At 32.9% G+C, this 21,986-nt stretch overlaps 2 protein-coding genes across 3 annotated transcripts in view; one reads left to right on the forward strand and one right to left on the reverse strand.

The window, feature by feature from the left end:
• LOC113391816 (isochorismatase domain-containing protein 1-like) overlaps positions 1–21,986 on the forward strand; it is a 456,430-nt gene that overhangs the window by 33,442 nt on the left and 401,002 nt on the right. The window lies entirely within an intron of this gene.
• Positions 1–21,986, reverse strand: part of Pio (piopio) — a 55,054-nt gene that overhangs the window by 32,401 nt on the left and 667 nt on the right. The gene's annotated exons all lie outside the window — the stretch shown is intronic.

Genomic DNA, 21,986 nt, shown 5'->3' on the forward strand with positions numbered 1-21,986 from the left:
AGAGGACGAGAAGAGGCCATTTGCCCAACAGTGGGATATTACAGGCTGTTACTTTATCTATATACCAATCTTAACATAAGCTTTACTTTTAACTGGAAGAAAACATATTAGCAATACCTTGCAATAGAACTATTTATTCTCGAGTACGAATGGAATGGAATGGAATAACTCATACAGCCGCCTGTAGCCTATTCCAATGGAAGTAGGAAAAGAGATAAACAAACCTTAGATTTACGTACTCCATGCGATCGTCAGCAATCGGCGTTTCGTTGACGTTCAAAACGCAATGTTTTCGCAAATCATAGTGAATATCATAGATTAATCAAGCTCTCGACCAATGATATCGCGTCAATTTTCTGTCAAATGTTGTTTATTTGGCTTTTCTCCTCTTATGTTTGGAATGGAGTATGGGTGTTAATATTGTCGACGACAATTGCCCAAGGGATCCTTAAGCTATCATGGTCCCCTCTTAATATTCTAAGCATCATTCCATGCAAAAAATATGACTAACTTTTTTTTAAATGTAAGTTTTAATCAATGAAATATATTTCAAACTAGTGTTCCTTTAAACACTGTTTTCTCTCTGTCTATCATCCTCGATTTTACATTCGAAAGAAGAAGACAGAGCATTGTTTGACTGATCACTCGTTAAACAATATTTATATGTAATATTAAACCACATTAGTGTGCGTAAAACCGTTTAAATTACATCGGTTAGTCTGAGTCAATATTTCATAACGTAAATAGTAGAAAGTAAGTTTATGAAAACTCAAACCAATGCCATTAGTACTGTAGAAAGAACACACCAATCTGTATTGATTTTGAGAGTACTGTAAACAAAAAAATATTTATTAACTAATTATTTAAATTATTATTTGACGACCTCCGTGGTCGAGTAGCGTGAATACCGGTTTTCATGGGTACGCCACTCCGAGAACCCGGGTTCGATTCCCGGCAGAATCGATGTAGAAAATGTTCTTTAGTTTTCTATGTTGTCTTGGGTCTGGGTGTTTGTGGTACCGTCGTTACTACTGATTTTCCATAACACAAGTGCTTTAGCTACTTACATTGGGATCAGAGTAATGTATGTGATGTTGTTCAATATTTATTTTATTTATTTATTATGTTATTACTAACTAATTAATCTTCTCCTTCTTATCCAGAGGGTTATATACAGGCTGTGAAAAAATAACAATGTAAATTTTGTGTAAGGTGCGGACTAAAAAAGACTATCAATGTAGTATTATCAAATGGATTATACCTAAATGTATCTGGAAAAACCAATGATGGAATGATTCATTATATAATAAACAAATTAATAATTTTAAATATCAATATTACAGTTCCATTGACTAAGAGCCACGCCTTGTTTGATTCATAAATATAAAAAATACCGTTGACGTTTTACCCTGAGCATTTAAGCTTGAGCTCCACGAGGTCGAATTACTCAATTGTGTGCTTCTTTTAACGATGAGTGGGCTCCATACCTTAATAGTATATTGCATTGATTAAATTAAATTAGTATTTTGTGCTTTCAGTACGAGTTTTGACTAGGAATCAAATAGAATTGACATGGATATCGCATAAAGTAAAGTAAGTCCCACTGCCAGGCTTTGAATGAAGATCCTGAGCTTATTTCAAGGTGCTTTAATTTTGACCGATTTTAAACCGAAATATGATTGACCCGAGAGCAGGAGAGCGTTTGTATTCGTATTAATCGGTACATATTCAGGGCTCTTAATCATTGGACCATTTCTGCTCTCGAAGTACATGTCACACAAGAGTTTATCTTAAATTTAATTTTAATGCTTTGGCTGTACTTGATTAATATTCGAAATTCGTATGACTTAACAATAAATGATATAAAATAAAATCTGTTTTGAAAAAAAAAATCACAAGATAGTTTTGATTGTAATAATGTTATATAACACTATTGTTTTGCTGACTCTACTTAAGAGCCGGTTGCACAAGGTTACTTACGTCAGATTTCGGGGCGAGTGGTCGCCACTCGAGTATCAGATCAATGCTATGTGCCGTTACTCCGATAGTCCGATGTTCATTTTTTTATTAAGTTCAAAATGGTCTTAAATGTAACTATAGTTCTATTTTTAAAAAGTCGAATTATAAAATATATGTTACATAGTATCTGCAACTGCTCTTAAATATAGATATATATTATAGAATTTAATAGTTGTAGGTTTTTTAGTTTTTAGTATTTAAACAAAATTTAATTTAAAAAAAATACGCATTTAATAAAAATAAAATAAAAAATACTTCGATATTTAAAACATAAGTTTATTGAGTAACTTTTTAGGATCCAGGAAGTAAACTAATGACGTCACGTTTCCTTTGGTAGTTTGATATTAATAAATAACAAAAAAAATAGATTCTTCTTTGCGGATACAACCGGATTTTCTTTTGTTTATGTTCGGAGCGTTTCAAATGCAAACGGACTGATAAGTAACTACAGCAGTCTTTAAGTAATAATGCATACATGTATACAATTATTATCAATAATAAGAATGTAACGGATTTATAAGGTAAAAATAATTGCAAACGATCAACGATATCATTTTAAAATACCATTTTACGTCAAATTAATAAAATAAATTTAAAAAAGGAACGCTTGTTTACAAAAGATTGTTATTAGAGATGGGACGAATGTGAATTGTACCCAATACGAAATTCGGCAGAACATTAGGTGAAAATAAAAAAAATCGACCGAAATTCCGAAGGCGAACGATAGTATTTCATTTAAAATAGTCCAAGCAGGTTTTTTTTTTGTCTTACACCAAATGTTCTGCGTTTGAACCGAATTTCGGCCGTATGTCGTAGTTCTGTTAAACCAAACGTAATACGAATTTTGGCCCATCCTTGTTATTATACAATTAGTTAATTCATAGTTGATTTGGAAATGGAACGATCGCCTCCTGAATATATGTTTATATACGTTCCAAGTTTACTTCGTCGGTTCTTCTCAGGTCAGGGTATTTTAATTTCCGAACCGTTGGCAGTGTTTAATTTGACAATAAATAAGTAATGTTTGAATATTGAACAAACGAATATGATTTGATTTGATGTGTTATCTAATACAGAAAGCCATTATTGTATTGTTGTAGTCGTATTTCATAATCATTTTTAAATCCCACTAGACAAATTATAATCCGATCCGAAACCAGACGAGTTCGTCCGGTATTGCGGTGGTCAGTTGGCAATCGACTTTAAAAAATCCGGATCGATATAATACATTGAGATAAACACCGTTACTGTTACGATATAGTTTCTAAATTTAATTTAAAAGTTCCATAACATTACACACACAAATAAATGTTTTACGTGCACATAATATCTTTGAGTAATTCTGTTGCACATTTTAAAAACATATAAAACCTCGTTTGAAAGACTTCATTGGTTACAGAGGAGTTGGTTCTTTTTTCGTAAATTTAAATTGCGATTCAAGCATTCCGCACTGTTATGATTTGTACAACTAATTTGAATTTTTGAATTTTGATTCATATATTCTTACAAACAGAACTATGGTCTACATAAAAAAAATATCCTAATATAAATCTCTATTGGTCGATATGTTTTTTCCGAGAATTTCAACAATCATACTCAGCCAATTTACAAAGAAACCTTAATAAGTTATACATCTAAATCTTCCTCATTAATCACTCAATTTAATAGTGAAAATCGTATTTAAAACCGTTAAGTAATTTTTGACTTTATCGCGTCCAGAGAAGACTTTATTTTGTAATATGTAAAGATTTAATTACTCATAATAAATAATTATTTATTATCAAGTTTTTATCGTATTAAATTATTTTATATAATTCTAATAAAACCACGGGCCTGAACTAGTTTTTTTTCAAGTATAATATGTTAAAGAAGGTCAATACCGATATGCATCAGTGACAGTGCGTGCGCGCGGCCAATCAGTGATCGACTTATGTAACTAAATCACTTGTAGTCTGACTTTGCATTCAATATTAGTTTTATAGCTCTACACGATTTAATATTTACAATTTAATATAACAGATTTTTCAAGGTCGTTGGTCATATTTATTTTTCCCTACAAAACTATTAGTAATCTAAATTATAAATTATACAATAATATACATCTTAAGTTGTATAAGACTATGGTCAGACCTGCTGTCCCATATGGATCAGAGTGTTGGGCCACAAAAAGGATTTATGAAAGACAACTGCATGTAGGGGAGATGAGAATGTTGAGAGGAATGTGTGGTGTTAGACGAATGGATAGAGTAAGGAATGACTACATAAGAGGAAGTTTGAAAGTAGCACCGATAGCCGAGAAGTTATATGGACGGCGGTTATCATGGTATGGGCATGTTATGTGGAGGAGGGAGGAACATATTGTGAGGAAGGTCTTGACCATGAACGTGGATGGATATAGAGGAAGGGGACGATCAATGAAAAGATGGATGGATTGTGTAAAATATGATATTGCTGGAAAGAATGCTACTTGTGAGATGACGTCAGATAGGGGAGTATGGGAGAAGAAGACATGCATCGACCCCAAGTAAATTGGGATAAATCAGGAGGATGATGATGATGATACATCTCATGTTTAGCTAGTATATATGTTTATATACTAAGTATGTTATATTGTATGTTTACCCAGTATATTTAATATTTAATTGTATCATATCAACAATGCAAGAAATATCAACAATCCCTTGGACATCAATGTCAATTCCGTGATCCATCAAGCTTGGTAAATTAGATGTTATGACCCTTGTGTCTGAAATTACGCTGATCTTATTTATAAATTCTTTAAGCGTAACACAAAATTTTGTATTTTTTTTTAAGTCATAGTCGGCAAACGGGCAGGAGGACATCTGATGGAAAGTGACTACCACCACACATGGACATCAGCAACACCGGGGGGCTTGCAGGTGCGTTGCTGGCCTTTAAGGAAGGAGTACGCTCTTTTCTTGAAGGTTCCCAAGTCGTATCAGTTCGGAAAAACCGCCGGCGAAAGCTGGTTCCACAGAGTGGTTGTGTGAGGCGGAAAATGTTTTAAAAATCGCATATCCCACCACGCTGCTCCAATGCGGGTTGGTGGAATACACATGTGGCAGAATTTCTTTGAAATAAGGCACATGCAGGTTTCCTCACGATGCACATCGCCGAGCACAAGATGAATTAAACACATGAAAATTCAGTGGTGCTTGCCTGGGTTTGAACGCAATATCAATCAATATCGGTTAAGATGCATGCTTTCTAGCCACTGGCCCATCTCGGCTTAATAATATTGAATGAATTAAATTGTATGAAATGTCCGGATTAGGATAATACAATTTTTAGTGTTTGTTAATTTTAAATCGGAATATTCAAATGTTTTTGTAATTCAATAGTCGATTGTACTGCGGTATGGTATATTTTTTTCAAGTGTTCCGTTGCCAGCATTCGTTTGCGAAAACGGTCGTTTCTCATAGGCCTTTGTTCGCTGGGAAAATTGTGAAATTAGAGTTGGTAACATTTTGTAACAGTCACACACAGGTGTTGGGAGTAAGTCGAGGCATTTTAAACGAATTATTTAACAAATATTCTCCTTCAGAAGTCAGATACGGCGAAGTTCTTGAGACTACGCCATCTGCCCAGTTATAGTGCTAAAGAGTGTACACAAACTCAGGTGCACTCTGACTGAGTGAACCTCATACAGATATGCTTTTTTGGAACGATGATTTTACCAAGAAGAACGTGCATTAACCTCAATTGCTCTTGTCAGTCCGTTGACCTGGCAATCAGATGAGATTGGAGACAATTCATCAACAAGATGGTTTTCCCGGATAAATAATTTAGAGATCCGAAAGTTCTATGAGTTATAATAACCTCACCATTGCTCATTCTCAATTGACGCTTATAATGCGATTATAATTATGGAATGTTTAAAATTTCCGCACCAATGTCTATGAGCAGTGGTGACCACTTGCCATCAGGTGGTCCATTTACTTGCTCATTTGCTCGCTTAAGGAATGTTTAACATTTCTTAAAGTGTAAATGTTAATATAGGTAGATAGTCTTACCATCAGGAAAAATATTAAAATGTTCAATAATTGTAACTGCCCCAAAATAAATTCATAGACTTCCTACATCATAAACTAAAGTACATATCAGTTGACAAACAATGATATTAAGACTGCAAATTAAAAAGCATGCAAATTTTCAAGAGACGAGATATAATCATTTATACTTTCATAAGTCCAGCCTTGATTTTAAAAAGGTAATGTAAAACGTGACGCAGCCGCTCTATATTGTCCATGGTGTTACAACACTGTAATTACTTCGTTTGAGCACCAGTAGCTCAATAGTTAACGAGCTGGCACAGAGGTTATTATCGTGGGTTCAAGTAGTTCTAGCCAGGATATAAGCTATATAATTTTGTTTTTTTTTTTGGGAAATAGAAAATGATATGACACTTATGGCATAAAATATACAATATTACATACATCAGCTAAGTATCCACTGATACTAATTACACAGTTATTAAAATTAAAAAAATAAGACTAACATAGATAAAATCAAATAGGTAACATTATACAATTAATGAGATCAATAAACATATACTAAGGGAAATTAGTAATATTTAGTACTATTGTGTTCCGGTTTGAAGGGTGAGTGAGGGTACCTACAGGCGCAAGAAGTGTAACGTCTTAGTGCCCAAGGTTGGTGTCGTATTCGTGATGTAAGGATGACTATTTTACGGCATCTATATCTACGGGCGGTGGTCACCACTTACCACCAAGTGGTCCATTTTCAAGTCTGCCGTCATATATAAATTAAATAAAACTATTCACGTTATTAGTAGTAGTTCGATATATTTATTACAAAAGCTTATATACATACTTATATGAAAACGCCCGGAGCCTCTAGTATAATATGCTTTGTTATTTATAAACTTCAACACAGTACAACCGACCAAATTAAATTGGCTCAATGCAGTACGACTTCTATATTGATTTGAACTATAATAAATAAATATAACGATACTCTTTAAAATTGTCGCACACGAAACGAATAATGACTATTTAAACTTCACGTATAATGTGTGCTTTTAATATATAAATATATACTTATTATGAAGAGTTTTAGTATTCGTTGATTTCCACGAAGTATGAGTAATTATTTAATTATTGTATTTAATAATCAATGCAACTAATTGTCGAAGAAGAGTAACTTCTGAATTTATTGTCGCTTCTTCTCGGCAGAATTTACATTTAGAGCCGCTGGTTTTAATTTAACTTAAGTAAAGGTATAAATATATGGGTACGTCTGTCAGAAGATCCATATATTTTATTTATACGAGCGTTTAATTTAGACTATTTATGTGACAAATAATTTCCATATATATTCATTGCATTCATCAATTCCATATATATTTTATGGCATTGTTTGGCGGACGAGCATATGGCCCACCTGATGGTAAGTGGTCACCACTGCCCATAGACAAAGGCGCTGTAAGAAATATTAACCATTCCTTACCTATGCGCCACCTTGGGAACTAAGATGTTATGTCCCTTGTGCCTGTGATTACACTGTAAACACAGGCAGAAGGCACATAACTAAGGCACTGATGCATTATACTTATATTAACGAAACTCAATCATCGAAAACATCTCGTGATTCTTTTTATTACCGTGTAAGAGACCATGACTTTAATTGCGTGTTTTCGAACAAACTCCGAGACGTGTTAAATCGTCAATTCGCAACAGATCATCGTAAAAAAACCTTCAAAATTATCATCGAATTAGAGGACTTTACTTCCGAAATATCAAACGATGTTAAAATTAAATTTACTTATATTAATAGCTAGACATGCTACTTTACCCGAGCAAATTATATAAAACTTTATCTATAGCACAAATCTACCCCTTCGAGGGATGAATAATAAGACAGTAGTTTATGTTCTTTTCCAGTCAAACTAAATCATGGCTCAGCGGTTTAAGCTTAAATAGGTAACAGACAGATTCACTTTCGTAGTTACAATACAATATGAATATAGATATAACTAGTTTCCATCGGTATCAATTTATATATATTCACGGATTTGTATAATAAATATTATATAACAAAGGAAGGAAGACGACATCAAGGTAAGAACTCACCAACATATCAAGAACCATATACTAAAACATTTCTATAGTTATTATGCGTCAAGTTAAAATTGATGTACCTTCAAATTTAACCTCGAAAATGACCTTACTGTCAATTGTTATACAAGTTTGCTTATGTAATGTTTAGCGAACTTATATGAAGTCCAATTTCCAGTATAGGTTATAATTACAGCTAACCAGTTAAACCCGCGGCGTTAACTGCGTGAAATTCAATCTGTGACAGAAACCCTTGATACAGTGCAATCAATAATTTCACACATAATATACCGACATCATCTCGTCACATAATCATAAATAAAACATAATCAGCCTGTAAATTTCCCACTGCTGGGCTAATGCCTCCTCTCCCGTTGAGGAGAAGGTATGGAGCATATTCCACCACGCTGCTCCAATGCGGGTTGGTGGAATACACATGTGGCAGAATTTCGTTGAAATTAGACACATGCAGGTTTCCTCACGATGTTTTCCTTCACCGCAGAGCACGAGATGAATTATAAACAAATTAAGCACATGTAAATTCAGTGGTGCCTGCCTGGGTTTGAACCCGAAATCATCGGTTAAGATGCACGCGTTCTAACCACTGGGCCATCTCGGCTCAGTTACAAGTATTTTAAAACGTTATTTTTTGGACTACTAGATATTTCATGTTTCCCATCACTAGTCCGTCTGTCAAAAAGATCAAGCTAACTTGTACAGGTGGAATGGTGTTGTATTGTAAACAAAGACATATTAATCAACTGTTAGTAGGACAATATGGCTGAGCTATAGCAAACCGAATGGAATACGTACGTAAATCTACGGTTTGTTTATCTTCATTCCTTCTTCGAAAAAAAGACGATTGTAGAATATTTAGAGACTTATTTACTTACAATAAAACAATCATTGGAATGATTTTCGCATTTATGATTATAAAAATACGAACATTAAAGAATCGCTGATAAATTCCTGCCATAGTGAGTCATTTTGCATATTGATGAAGGTCATAAAAACTGGTAAACATTCTGTGAACATGTTATTTGCTAGTTATAATACAAGTTTTCGACCGACTTTGTCTGTGGCTAATCTTTTTTTTTTATTTCACAATATTGGCAATTATGTGAATACTACCATAGACACTGTTGGAAATATTCACCATCGTTAGAATATTAATGCCATACACCAACAGCGACTACTACAAGTGGTACTACCACACATACGACACAAATTTATCACACACACAGGGCCTGGTCTACCATATGGCTTTATGGTCTTTAGCCCAGGGCCCCGTGGATCAAGGGGCCCCGTGGATCTAGGGCCCAGCTAAGTCAAGTCAAAGTCAAAAATAGACTATAATGCGAAAGAATTACCTAATTTTATTAAATTAAACAGATCGTATGATTTGCAGCCCTGCGAATCTTGCAATTAATCAAACCCATTCAATTCATTTAATTCAAGTCTATATTCAAGGTGTGTATATATAGGTTTACATCTAGGTGGGCCCCTAAGTAGTATTAGCCCAGGGCCCCCTAAACTCACGGTCCGGCCCTGCACACACAGACGGTAAAATATGTGTATGAGTACCCAACAAAATATTACTATTAGTATCACTTTTCAAATATCAATTATAAAGACAGTTTCCCTCATTTTTAGTTTCATTTTTTTTATGATATAGGTGGCCAACGATCAAGAGGCTCACCTGATGAAAAGCGACCACCGCCAGACATCTGCAACACCGGGCGGCTTACAGTTGTGTTGCCGGCTTTTGAGAAATGTGTAGGTTCATTTCTTGTAAGTTCCCAATCGCATCGGTTCGGAAAAACGCCGGCGAAAGCTGGTTTCACAGAGTGATTGTGCGAGGCAAAAAATGTCTTAAAAATCGTGCTGTTATGGATTCTCCTATATAATCACTATACATAATATGTCAATTGTATTATATATAAATAAATAAATATTGGACAACATCACATACATTACTCTGATCCCAATGTAAGTAGCTAAAGCACTTGTTTTATGGAATATCAGAAGTAACGACGATACCACAAACATCCAAACCCAATCCAACATAGAAAACTAATGAAATTTTTCTACAATGACTCGGCCGGGAATCGAACCCGGGACCATGAAAATCGGTGTACACACTACTCGACCACGGAGGTCATTATTATAGTTTAATTAAAATCCCTTTATCAATTAGAACTACCTGATAAATAAAAAGACAGTTTATTTCAAAATATTGTAATAATATATACATATATACAGTTTTAATATTCTAAAATATATTTTATTAAACAGACAATAGCATATTATTTAATTAATAAATGTCTTCCGGGTGATGTTTACACAGACGATCACGTCATTTATAAAAATATAATCTATTGAAAATAATCCTTCTTTTTGATATGCTTTTACTTGCGCTCATCTGACATTAAGGGGGTGATTGAGTTTTGAGCTCGGTTGAAACATTTGACGTAACATCCATTAATAAAGTATATCGCAAGACTTTTTTTGTGCCAAGAGGGCACAGATTATAATCTAATTTAATAATTATTAAACAAACTCTTGCTACTGTTATAACAATATGTTGATACGTCAATAATTAATATTTAAATTGACAGCACTTTCGACATATTATCAAAAAGTCGCGTCATTTCGTACTACAGGGAATTTGTATTTTTTGTTGCTTCACTATATTGTTCCGTAAGCTTCACCTGTCTTTTGTTTTATAATCAGAGGATGAGATACTCTACGCTTTAGGTGGTCGGTTTATTTAATCTGTGCATTTAAATGATAAATAAATGCAGAGGTCATATAATGTGGTAAATATCTGATTTATATCTGTATGTTACACTGGTTTCTCTATGTTCAAATGTGAATTCCATATCAAATAAAATCCGGGGAACGCCATTGAGTTTTCATGTGTTTAATATTTTTTTATCACATGGTCAATATCTTGAAAAAATCTGCACACTATCCTTTCGAGTAGAGATTTTTTAACACCTGGGGTCTTGTTGGTATTACAAGCCTTAAATAAATGTGTAGGCTCTTCTCTTAAAGGTGCCCAATTATCGTGTAGTTGTGCGAGGCAGAAAATGTTCAAATATCGCGTTTTTGTAGATTTACCCGACGTTACTTTTACTTAACTGTCTCAACTATTCCATTATTTTAGTAAAACGAATCTGTTTCATGTTTCATTACGATCTATATAATATATTAGTCTTCATGAGGAAACAGACACATACAGTGTTTCCCAATTCACAATAGTTCGATTGCTGTAAACGGACACGATGAAATTACAGTTCGTATTCTTGACGATGAGTTCGCAATGAACTTGACACTTGAAACGACACTTCATTTTTTTTAAAATCATTGGTCTTCAACGAATAAAACACGGTTAATAATCGATTTTTAAACATACTAGTTCCTATCGCTCGATGACATTCGTATATCTGGCCACATGTAAAATGACGTAACCTTACGTGACATCATTGGGTGTTAAGGCTTGTCTACACTGTGTCTATATTAAATACATTTTGTAATGAAACATTTTAGAGAACATTGGAAGTAATTTTTATGAATTTTTTGAGAGACTATTATATACTTTAAGTTGAACTTCCTACGATAAATTGAGTAAAAATAAGTAAATCCTATTTTGTTCTTACGCTTGCATCTTAACCGATGATTACGGGTTCAAACCCAGGCAAGCACCACTGAATTTTCATGTGGTTAATTTCTGTTTATAATTTTTTGTTTGTTTGCGTCTTTCATGATATTGATGATGTCGTAGATCTACCACCGCTCGCTTTTTTATATTAACAGTGTCAAATTGAAGGCACTACAATTACATATTTTATGTATGGTTCTAAAATGTTGCGTTTCTATTTCATCATCAAACGAGGCATTTGCCTCTATAGACGCATTGACCTCAGATAGCTATATAATTAGATCAGCTGTAATTTGAAAATTACGTAAATAAAATTATTTTATATTTCTGTATTTAGAAAATATTTTATCGAACTCGATATATCTTCCGTGAAAGTGCTAAAGACTATATATCAAACTTTGTATTTTTATAAAAATGATATGGACTTATAACTGTAGTGTGAACCAATCTTTGTCAGGCAGAAGTCACAGGTGATTACGACCGACCTCGACTCGAGGACGCACAAACAAACATACGTATGCCATTAATTTGTGCCTTATTTCTAACTATTTATAGCTCATTTTCCCTTAAAAATGATGATGAATAGTTTTGTTACGCGGATTACATATTCAAATGAGTTTAACAGAATATAAAACTTATCATTTTGAGATAAGATTCATTTCGCAATGTAATAATGATTGCATTTTGTTCATACACGTTTTTAGGTAAATAATCTGTTATTTAGTTTACTATGTGTACGGGAGTTAATTTATTTGCCTTTATATTAAAATGCTATAATGTAAAATTATATAAAAATACATTAATATATACATGCTGTAGGATAATTTGATAATTTGAATTTATCGAAAACCCAAAGGATATTGCGAAAACTCGGATGATTAGACAATAGTGAAATATATCTTACACATTTGATTGTGCAAAATTCACACAATACCGCAGCGCTGAATTCACACAAGTGCCAATCGGGGCTCGTGCCCAGGGCAGCAAAATTACTCGGAGGAGACACACACACAAATTACAGTAGCTAATATTAGTAGGAACTTAGTGTTGACAATGATGTCGTATGTAAGTTCAACTTGTAAGATATCGAAAACTTGCTCTACGTTTTTTTAAATTTTACTTAATATTATAAAATGCGAAAGTAACTCTGTCTGTCTGTTGTTCTTTCATGGCTAAACTACTGAACCGAATTTTAATAAATTTGGTATCCAACAATCTTGAACTCCAAGGAAAGACATAATTTTTTTATGGCTATGACCTGCCGACATATTGTTAAAACATTCTTATTTCAAAAATATTATGATTTATTTATCAATGACTAATGTTTTATTAATAACATAGATTTTGAATTTAGTCTAATTTCTAATTAACTGACAGCGTGTTAAAATTTAACGGAACTACGAAAAATAAAACAACAATTAGAAAAAAAAGAAAATTAATTATGTAATTACAAGCTGTTAATGTAAAATGTAAATAGATAGGACAACACTTATTTCACTGAATATATTTATAATATATAACATATAACTATTATATCACGGATTATTATATTTATAATATAATTATCTCAAATAGTGTGCCGGTCAAGGAGCCTTGAATAAAATATATAATATATTAATCATCAAATTATTTTAATATTGATCTCATATTGTAATTAAAAACAATGTTTTATTTTCGATATATAAGTATTTTTGTCATCTTATTATTGCAACATCTAACTCTGTATTGCTTAATAGAACGGCCTTAAATATAAATTCGTATTTGGCGATAAAACATATCTCTATGCTAATGTGCGAATGAATCATGTGAGTTAAATACATTATAACTATTTTTGGTCAAGAGTGGGTAGATTTTGACAGTAGGCGGTATTGTCAAATATGTACAAAACCATATAATATCGTATGCGGTTACTTGACGTTTATTTACGTCTTAAGTTTTTATTTGAAATAATTAATATTTAGTTATTAAATTAATATTATAACGTATTATGAAACTTTATCACGAATCAAATAGTGTTGATATTGTTTTAAGTGATTTTGATCACGACGATAATTTTTCTGATACTAATAGTTCTGGGTACCATCCACTCATCAGATATTCTACCAACGAACAGCAATGTCTACTATTGTTGTGTATCTATGGGTACAAGGGACATGACATCTTAGTTTCCACACACCACTATCATACCATAGACATTCAGACTATCAGGTGGTTCATTTGCACATACGCCAACGCATATTAAAAAAAAAGAAATATTTAAGAGACTAGTCAAATTATTTTGATAAAATTATCCATAAGTCCAACAAGGCGTTTAAACTTTATGATATTTAATAGGAACATCTACCTAACATAACTATTTAAATCTCTATGCATTAATATACATTTGGTAAAGAGACTGTATGACGCAACACCTTTGCCATTTTTGAGAGAAAGTTAATAAACAAAAAAAAACAATTGACAGCTATCAAAATAATATCGAGTATGAAGTTTGAATTATGAACGAATGGAACGGAACGAACTTGCGTACTATTGCTCAACATTGCAAATAGTTATTCAAGTGGAAGACGCGGACAGTAAGGCCAGGATTCGAACCCGTTACGGTCGCAAGGGCGTGCGCGGGCGTGTAAGTTACCTTGGTCAAACCTTCCTATCTATTTTGTTTAAATGGCAGCAATAGATTTATAACCAAACAATTATCATGACACTATTAAATAACTTTTTTATATAAGCAAAGACTAAAGGTTAAATTAAATCTTATGGTGGACGTGAATGATTGGGAAGCCATCTCATTCAAGAATTCAAAATCATATCGAAGTTTAATATATCAAATTATTTTTTTTAAGCAGTTTTGAACTTACAAGACCATTATAGATATTCAGCTATTGTCTATTTGAAATGTATAATCTTATTCCTTAGTAGCTTCTTTTAGTTTTAGTTACATCCTATAAATAACCGGCAGCTGGGCTAAGGCAGACTCTCCATTTGGGTAGAAGGTTCGGAGCTTATTCCTCGTAGCTACAATGAGGGTACAGATTCATCAAACACATGCAGGTTTTCTCACGATGTTATCCATCATCGCCGAGCACGAGATGAATTATAATTTACACAAATAAAACAAAATCACTGATTGAAAAACCCACAATTATCGGTTAAGAGTCACGAGATCTAAGCCCTGGACTCTCGGCTCTGGTACGAAATTAGTAGTTACTGAACTAAAGACAGGATCAATTCTTGTTTTTCATTATAACGCCATTTTTATTATTCATTACTTTATTAGCTGGCACGTGTTTTATATTCATATACCTACATCCACATATTTGTTTGAACTTTCGGATCAAGCAATACAATATGTATGTATATATGTATGCATGTGTATATATATATACTTACTCTTAAACATCTACTGCTATTTTGTTATGTAACTGCTTCATATATATGACAATACATTACAATAAATATATAAGTTATGTTTCAAACTAAATTGGAAAATTTATTTTGCTTCATTTTACAGATGTTAACCAAAACATTCACATAATTAAAAGTATATGGGGGGTTTTCTTTAGACCATAATAATTAGTAGTCTGGAGTTTCGATGTTCGTAGCCTTTAGTGTTACGCCTGAACTCTGATCGAACGGATCGTATCCTATCGGATTATTAGGAATACAGAGTGCTACTGTGTTTGGGCACACACTTGTGCACTATGTCAGAAAGTGTCTTGCACAATCTTTGGCCGATATCGGTCAGGAGGACATTATTATTATAAACTTCAACTGTTCAACCTTACCAAAACCCACAGTCACCAAATAACCTGAACTTTGATGTTCCAAATTGTACATAAGTATCCAATCAATAATGTTACAAAACAACTACTTCAAATGTTATTTGGAAATACTCCCACGATACTCGTCTTCGACGTTCGTAAACTTACTAAATAAAATTCGTAACAGCAAGTGCGTACCGTGGGAGTTATATTACTTAACATTAAACCTAAATTAACATTGCAGAATGGTGATGGGTCAGTGGACGAGGAGCTTAAGATTACCATCGCCGGCACTTATCAGATCAGCGAGCCGTTATATCCACAAAATTCTTACTAATAGCAGAACGGGTCTTTGTCTAGCTGTGAGGCACTTGTGGGCATTTTTTTATTTTAATATTTATTTTATTTTATTTCGTCTATATTCGTTCGTCTAGTAGCTAGATATGAGGCCAAGGTTCCCGAGGTTCTGGGTTAAAACTAGGGCGCTGATAAGTACGGCACCGGACAAAGTACGGTGCCTTCGGTATTACAGGTAACGATATTATGATGTTCTGACTACTTCGTTGGTCCAGTGGCATGATGTAAGACCACAGATCAAAATTTATTGGGGTTTTTCTATCAATAAATATTCAGCAGCAGCTCGGAGTCTGCAAGTTGGAAGTATGAACACTCGTCTCTCTCTACTCTCTCAATCTCGGAAAGCATGTACACCAGTTGGTCCTTTGCTTGAACTCTTTCCAATCTTCAATTTTGAATGAACACTTACATAAAAAAAAACCATAAAACCGATCTAGATGTTTGATTTATAGCGATTGTATTCATGCAAATACATAATACATAATAGAAATACTGTTTTATAAAAGGTTAATGAAACCGGGTCGTGTCGTCGCTCAAATATAAAACGAGATATTTCAATCATTAATTCGTACATGGATTACATTATGTAAGAGTCGTTCGACCTTATTTAATGAAAGGCCGTCCTTTATTGGTAACTTAGACAGCCTTGTTGGTTTAGTGGCTTATTTTTGAAGCTGAATACTTCGAGGTCCTGGATTTCAACCTGTTGTGATTGAATCTGGAAATTGGTAGTATCATCGTGCATTTTAATGTGTTTTTTTTTTAAACTTTTCTGGTCCTGTCGAATTTCAGGTCCCATAGATGTACAAGAGACGTTTATGTATAGTTTCACTTATGTAAACTTACACCCTTCCTTTAAAATAAACTACCGTGGTCGAAATCAGCAAGGAGGATTTTATCAACATAATTATAAAAAATATTACCAAGCCTCTGTCTAAACGCGACAACTGCAAAATCTTGCAAAAGACGGATTGATTCACGAGGAAGGTACGTATGTCTAATTCGAAATATAAATTTCAAAATATCGGAAAAAATCACCCCGACTGTTAGCTTTACTGGCGTCCGTCGCGTGAATTAATATATTTATATGCTTACGATATATAGACGTTTTATATAGTTATTCTACCCATGGCGGGTAGCTGGTAATATATTATATAATAAAAATGTTCTAAGGGTCTGCTATAAACGTCAAACGCTCCCTGTCCTGGTGTCTCAAACTGTTTATTGAAATGAATTGTTAAAAATATTGGTACTGTACGGTAACAAAAGGCTATAATATTTTATTTTTTTTATACTTTATACTTCAAACACTATATGGGGGGGATCAATTATAATGATCGCAATATACATAGATGAGAATACTATAGAACGTAAAGATGACATTGAAAAATTTGATATAACAAAGAAACATCAGGCCAACCTTCCCAGCAAATATGGCAGAACAACAATTACTCTATCGCGTAAACATAATTGGAACGATCTGACAATACCTCGATACGTTAAATTTGTTGATAGACTTGTTGCGCCTTTGGTATATTTTATTTTTAATTTGTATTTTTTTTAATATTTGTGTGCCTGTATTTTTTATTACCAGACAGCATCACAAATTATGTTTTTTAGGGTTCCGTACTAAAGTGTAAAACGGGAGCCTATTACTAAGACTCCGTTGTTCGTCCGTCTGTCAGCAGGCTGTATCTCATGAACGGTGAGCTGAAATTTTCACAGATGATGTATTTCTTTTGCCGCTACAAAAACAAATCCTAAAAAAACGAATAAAATAAATATTTAAAGGCGCTCCCATACAACAGACATAGTTTTTTTCCGTTTGTATATATACCATACGGAGTCATTCGTTCGTGAGTCCAACTCGCCATTAGCTGGTTTTTTATGGTATTCATAAGTAATACCTGTCTGTCTAAATAAAAAAAGTAACTTATGTTCTCTGGGGTACAAGATTGCTTCGTACTCATATAATTTTATATTATAAAGCGTAACAGATAGATAGACGGAGTCACTTTGATAATTGCCAATATAAGTAAATATTAAATGAATATTCCAAACGACAGGTGCAACTCGAAACGACGAGAAAAATGATAAAAGGCCGTGCCGTCAAAGTACTAAAACTTTTTTTTGTCAAGTATGTCGAAATTATGGTTTAGATTTAGGGTTCCGTATCTGTTCAGGATGGAAAAAAGGTACTCCTTACAAGATCTCTTCGTTGTCCGCCTGTCTGTCCTTCAAGACCATTTTTCTAAGAAACGTTTAGAGGTATAAAGTTGAAATTAGTACCAAACACTGAAATCTGCTGTCCCTTGGATCAGTGAAGACATCAAACCTCTAAATCTACGGAATAATAAGTTAAGGTCGTTTATGAATCAAAACATTTTATAAGGTAGTTCCCGTTGATCTAAGATCATGATATTTAGGAAGAAGCAATATATTGTAGTACAATTACAGGAAAAAAGTACGAAAACCGTAAATTTCTTGTAACATCAGTGTACGGAACCCTCGGTGCGCGAGTCCGACTCGCACTTATCCGATTTTTTCGAAATGTGTAATTTAATAGCGGAATAACAAATATGTACATTTAATAGAGGATACATTAGATTTTTTTTTCTTTTTAATTCTGGTTATTCGTTTTCATATTAAAGTTTAAGTCGCCCAGGTGAACTTGCACTCTCCAGGGTTTTATGTTATACTTATGTGTAAGAATTAAAGTATGAAAAAATATATAGAATTGGTTTTAATATAAAATTTCAGGATTACATAATTCCGTTTCAATAACTTTTTTTATCGAGGAGTTGTAGGTTCTTGACGTGTCGTAGAATGACTGGTTACATCATTATGAAATTAACTTACCTCATTCAAATAAACCTCGACTACAAACCTAAGTAAAGACGGATTGACTAATTTTGAGAATTTTCATTTTTCATTAATATGATTATTAAATTTTTATCTTAGTTTAAAAAAAAACTAAAAAGATTAATTAAAGAATCTTAACAGTAACAGCCTGTAAATTTCCCAATGCTGGGCTAAGGCCTCCTCTCCCTTTGAGGAGAAGGTTAAGAGCATATTCCACCACCCTACTCCAATGCGGATTGGTGGATTCACATGTGGCAGAATTTAGTTGAAATTAGACTTAGATACAGGTTTCCTCACGATGTTTTCTTTCACAGCTAAACAAGAGATGAATTATAAACACAAATTAAGCACATAAAAATTCACTTACCTGGGTTTGAACCCGCAATCATCGGTTAAGATGCACGCGTTCTAACCTTACCATATTAGTATGAATAAATGTTTTGGTTGTCTTTGAATAAATACCTAAATGAAATAAATTAATAATCTTATTTTAATGATCGTTTCGTAATAATTATAGGATAAAATTAATTACTCTCAGCTTTTTGTTACAAAGTAATTACAAGAAGTGTTGAGGTTGGGAATTATAAGTCAAGGTTAAGTCGCCCACCGTCAGCCCACGCTGTGACGTCACAGCCGGAACTCGATTGCAGGAGTGACTTAACGTGTACGTTAACTTTCCTAATCGAATGCATAATAATTGAAGAACTTAAAACCTTTACGTACCTTTAAATATTCTATTGGGTGTGATCAGTTTCGTCTTGCTCTTTCAAAATTGTTAAAGAACGCTTCTGTGCGAAAGGTTATTATACAATTAGTGAGTTTATGATTCGATGGTCTCCTGCCTATTCCAATTCATATCGAATATTTGTAAATTATAAAATAAAAATTGACCGGCTGAGTTTCTTTCACCGGTTCTTCTCAAATCCGGTTATTTTGTTTTCCGAACCGGTGGCATAGTTTAATTTGACAATCAAATAAGTGTAATGCTTCTATATTGAGTAAAGGAATTTGAGTGTTTCGAATGACAAATCTATGATGACGCAAAGATTAAATCAGCGTTCGACAATGTTGATTATCCAGTGAATTATTAAATATTTAAGATAAAACTTATGTAGTTCAGTGTATTATTATCAGCAAGAGCGGATTTCATTATATGTCAACTATTGCTTTTATTTATTAGTCGTCTGTCACAATTAACTATAGAAGGACGAGTATAGATAAAAAATCTGTAGTTTTTTTTTTTATTGCATATATAGGCAAACGGAATAAATGGACCACCTAATGGTAAGTGTTTTGTGAAATAACTTATAACGTCAATGCGCCACCAACGTTATGAGCTAACATGTTATGTCCCTTGTGCATGTAGTTACACTGGCTCATTTACCCTTCAAACCGGAACACAATACTAAGTAGAATGTATGGTCAGTGGGTGGTACCCAGACGGTCTTGCACAAAGGTCTACCACCAATTTTATTACTTATGTTTTAAATTAAATCAAAATAAAATGTTATTAATATTAATTAATTAAAAGAAGATGCAAATGCAATTTTTTTTTTTTTTTATTTTATCAGAATACGTATAAAATGCCATTACGCATACACAGAGTATGTTTTTCCTTTCTCTAAATCATCACCAATAAATCCACGCTGAAATTTATAAAGTTCATACAATTTTAATTAAATATTTTAATAATGTTCAATATTAATCATTCAGGTAACGAAACACCTTGACACAAATACAAATTGAATAAAAAATATATATATTGACAATTACTTTCAGACAAAATTTATCAGAAATATGATAAGAAACGTACCTTCCTTTAAAAAAAATAACAGGTCCTGTTTAACTTAGTATAAAGTTATATCTGATTATTTTAGCAGCAAGTTACGTATAAAATTTTATCAGATTATTTTAGCGATGTGGAATAGGCTCCGAACGTCATTGCCCACGAGTGGGACGCTTAGGGCTGTTATTTGAATCGTATATTTTTTATAATATGAGTTTGAAATGACTACGTCACGAACGCATTAACGATAGAAAACTTTACTATTCAAAGGAGTTTGTATATAATAACTTGCCAAATGATATAAGTACACAAACAAATTAAGTAAATACTTATCAAATTGTTTTGTTTTGTAAATGTAATTATTTATTTTTTTCTTATACATGTATATATGATTTTTTATATTTTTATTTTTATAATTGTAATATTTTTGATTGTGCTTCAGATGTATAAAAATATTTTATAAATAAACTTTTTAAAGTTTATATATTATTGTAAATAAGATACTTGTTTTTAAGATACATAAATCACTTAAGCCTTTTTAATACTTGAGTCGTGGCGACATATTCGGCCGTACTCTACCAAACCGTATTAACACTTGCATTGACAACAATCCTATATGTCTTTTAAATCCTTTGATATATTATACAATTTCTAATAAACATAGTATGTAATTACATAGAGGAACTACTTATATATTAAGAAAAAGAAACAATAACTTAATTGCATAATGTTGTAACTTGCTTTAAACCGAACGTTGCCGATGGTGACGAGGTCAGAATACCCATGGGCGGTTTGGAATTAATATTATTAAAAGTAGGTTATAATTTATTTATTAATTCGTTTATTAATATACTTTGTATTTAATAATAGTATATAATATAATAGTCCTTTCGAATAGTCTCTTTAATAAGTATTAAAGTTGTAAAAAGCCGAGATGACGTCAATCTTAAGCGAAGACTGTGGGTTCAAATTCGGGCAAGTATGTATGAATTTTCATGTGCTCAATTTGTGTGTATAATTCATTTCGTTTTCGGCATTACCTACTCCAGACGTTTGAATTTGCCACTTGTGTATAAACCTTAAATTAAGGAATACCTTTTCCCCCATTTTCCTCATCAATAGAGCAAGCTCAGTAATGGAATTTTAAGGCTGTTTTACATTTTATAAAAGAGAAATAATGAAGCTAAAAATATTAACAGTCAAAATTCTCGGCTTTATAGTTTTTAACGTTTTTTCATTTTTTTTTATATTTGCAATCTTGACGTTACAAGACGGACGAACTGTTGCTTCACCTTTGTATCTTAAACTTTCAAGTAAGTTATAACATAACACTGATGTAATGAGCAAGTACTGAATAAACTGAGATAAGTTGTCCGGGTTGAGTAATACCTTCTTTGACTTATCGTTATAAATACCTACCTAGTTTTTACAAGGTATAA

Source organism: Vanessa tameamea, chromosome 28, assembly GCF_037043105.1.
Source record: "Vanessa tameamea isolate UH-Manoa-2023 chromosome 28, ilVanTame1 primary haplotype, whole genome shotgun sequence".
Lineage (NCBI taxonomy): Eukaryota > Metazoa > Arthropoda > Insecta > Lepidoptera > Nymphalidae > Vanessa > Vanessa tameamea.